This window comes from Callithrix jacchus, chromosome 7 (genome assembly GCF_049354715.1).
Source record: "Callithrix jacchus isolate 240 chromosome 7, calJac240_pri, whole genome shotgun sequence".
NCBI classification, from domain to species: Eukaryota; Metazoa; Chordata; class Mammalia; order Primates; family Cebidae; genus Callithrix; species Callithrix jacchus.
This window is the reverse complement of record NC_133508.1, coordinates 142,368,189-142,371,625: the sequence shown is the minus strand read 5'-3', so window position 1 is coordinate 142,371,625 and position 3,437 is coordinate 142,368,189. Positions and strand designations below refer to the sequence as shown.

Below are 3,437 nucleotides of genomic sequence, written 5' to 3'. Positions count from 1 at the left end.
GCAATGTGTGTTTCTTTTCTTACATTTATAATACTTCTTATATTCATTAATTTTTAGAAAAAAAACTGTAACAAGTAATCAATTTGAAAAACTCAGAAAAAACTCAGAATAGTAAGAATAGTATTAAAAATCCCATGTAATTATTAAACAATTATAAGATAATTAAAATCAACCTGTTGTTATGCTTTAGAAGATTAACTTTAACCTATTTGTCAAAGGAGTTTCTATGAACTCATAGAAGCAATTTAACCAATATGTTTGTTGTCATTAGCATCATTTACCCAGCTATGGACCTCTAATTTCTGTCATTCTGTAATTCTTCCAGAGAGTGTTTTTATCTGTTAGTTGGAGATAGCTGGTATAATGTTGATTTCCATCCAAAGCTGGCCCTGTTGTGTGCTTTTTATAATATGCAAGTACTTTTGCTGTTAATAAGGTTAAACAAATAGAAGAAGCCTAAATTATACAATCTACAGTTTTTCTATTGAGCTCACTGGAATCTTCCACTACTTTCTCTATATTCTTTCTTCTTTTTCATATTTTTTTCTAACAGCTTTGACTTGATATTTATGACTTTTTGTTCGTTTTCTTATTCTACAATAGGAATGATTGCTTAGGGCTGTCATGACACCATGCTGTCTGGGTTTTCTTCTCAATACTCTATTCATTCTTCTTCATCTTAACGTTAAACATGGAATTCATTGGGGGGTCTCACATAGGTTTCTTTATAACTCTCACTTATTTTTAATGTGTAAATGAGAACATAGAGGCCATAACTCGTAAGTGTCTCTTCTTTTCTTCTATAAATATATCTGTCCCTGCCACAAAGAAGATTCACTGTGCGTTGGTACCACTTCAGCTCACTCATCTTGGGCTGCAATTTCTACTACTTGCATAAGTCCAGTGAGATAGAACATACACACAAAAAGATACATGAAGCATGTTTATTGCTTACAGATAGGCATCAAGAGACACAGAAACCTGGGATTCATGAGGAGCCCGCCTCCCAGCACTCAGACAATTTTCCTAGGGGGAGGTGAAGTCTCATTTTCTTGTGCCCTATTTATACCTCATCTAAGGAACCCCTGAAAGAAGCCTGCCCCCTGTTTTATAACTTGGGCATCAAGTGATACACTGGGCTAAGCACTAAAGGAAATGCTGTTCTAAGAGACACAGTAACAGAGTCTGAGCCTTATCGCAGGATGCTGCATTCCCAGCTCATTCTACAGCTATGGTTCTTAAGAACCATAAGTGAGAGAAGGCAAAGAACTGGGTTGGCCCAAGGCCACTTGGAGAGCTGTCCTGCATTTCCCTTAGCATTTTCCTTTTTTTTCTCCTCTTACAATGAAGAAAGTACACCTCATCCTAAGAAAGGCCATTTTTCTCTACTTATGTTAATGATAACACTCCATTTTTATCTTTTGGAGGACTTATTTTTTTCATGTTATCCTCCCTCTTTGCATTTAGCAGCTTTTCCCTTTCTTCTGCATGGTTCCTCTCAGATTACATACATTACAGTATTCCCACAAAACATATCAATGACCGCCCTCAGATATCCTTTTGGGTCTATTTCTTTGTTCATTTTCTTGAGCCCTTTCCTAATCATACCTCTCTTTTTATCACACTGTCTCCACATCCACAACCTCACTCATTATTCATCTCTTTACTATCCAGTTTTCACCATGATCACTTCACTGAATCTGCTTTTGTCAACATCATCAATGACATTTATGTTACCAGTCCAATATCGTTCTCTATTCTCAGCTTAATCTACTTCATAGCGGTATTCAGGACAGTGGGTCACTCTCTCTTCCTATCTTCCTTTGGTTGTTTAATTCTCCTCTCCTGTTTCCTTAGGTGTCACTGATTACTCTTTTTCAGCTTTGTTCATTTGTGTTCTTAAACTGTATCATCTTATTCTGTTCCACCTAAGTCCTCATTGTTATCTATTTCTCTTCTTTCTCTATCATCTCTCCTCTAGGTGATTGTAATCATTTTCATGGATTCTAAACAACTATTTTCTGTGGACACCCAGGTATCTTCAGCTCAGAACTTGGACTTCAGCCTCATATTTCCATCAGTTGCTTGTTATCACCACTTCAAAGTTCCATAGACATTAATTAAGATATCCAATATGAAACCCTCATTTTTTTCGTGCATAAGTCTTTCTCTGTATTATCTTCTTACTGCTTAGAAACCTGTGATATTTCCTGATTTCTCTCTCTTTAGCTCAACTTTATCTCTTCTTATAAACCTTAGCATTAATTATTAATTATATCTTCAAAACATCTCTTGATTTATTGCATTTCTTTTGTATCCTCTGTCATCCCCTCGTCTAGGTCACAGTTATCTCTTCCCTGTCTTCCAAAACAACCCTACAACTGGTCTCCTACTTCCATTATTTTACTCTCTTACTTCATTTTACCTAAGACCACAAAATTATATTCATAACAATTTAAATCAAACTAAAATGTTAGTGCTTAAAACTCTGACATTTTTATTGCACTCAGAATAATTCCAACTACTCAATGGTAGACTATAAAATCACACTTTATCAGACATGAACCTAGATCTCCAACCTCAGTTCTAATAGTTTCACTTGAGAATTCCATAGCCTCTGGTACTCTAGTCTTCCTTCATTTTATTGAATATGCTTAGGCAATACAAATTCAGGACATAGGCATGGGCAAGTACTTCATGACTAAAACACCAAAAGCAATGGCAGAAAAAGCCAAAATGAACAAATGGGATCTCATTAACCCTAAGAGCTTCTACACAGCAAAAACAAAACAAAACAAAACAAAAAAACTATCATTAGAGTGTACAAAACAATACTTCCAAATATTTTAAATAAATTTGGCAAGATGTTTAATATATTTTTCTGATTGGCACTGCTAAAAATATTAATGTAAAAACCCAGAATAACCCTAGGGAGGTTATCAGTGTTGGCCTTAGAATCATGTCATATAGTGAAAAATGAAAAAAAAATTAAGAGTTTTTAGCATGCAGTTGTCCTAGCAAAGTGCAAATATTATGGTAATAGAAAAAATAAAAATATCCTCTGACTCCTAACTTCAGAAATAAGACCAACTAGTAGAAATTATAAGAAGGTGGCTCAGTATAATGGTACACCTAAATATTAAAGGTGTTTAACAATAGAATGAGTTGCTATACAAAGTAGTGGACTTCTCAAACTGAAAGGCATCTAGAAGAAGCGAGAGATATCTGTGTGCCTCATAGGAATGAGGAATTTCTGCTTTAAGTGTGAAGTTTTTGTATGACGCTGTTTCTGAACCCTTCAGTTTCAAAGAAAACCTTCTACTAGCTTTCCAAATATCTTTTTATTATTATTTTTATTTTTTTATTGCATTTTAGGTTTTGGAGTACATGTGAAGAACATGCAAGATAGTTGCATAGGTACACACGTGGCAGTGTGA

At 34.9% G+C, this 3,437-nt stretch overlaps 1 protein-coding gene across 1 annotated transcript in view; it reads left to right on the top strand.

The window, feature by feature from the left end:
* LOC100394153 (pancreatic alpha-amylase) overlaps positions 1-3,437 on the top strand; it is a 32,458-nt gene that overhangs the window by 6,128 nt on the left and 22,893 nt on the right. The gene's annotated exons all lie outside the window — the stretch shown is intronic.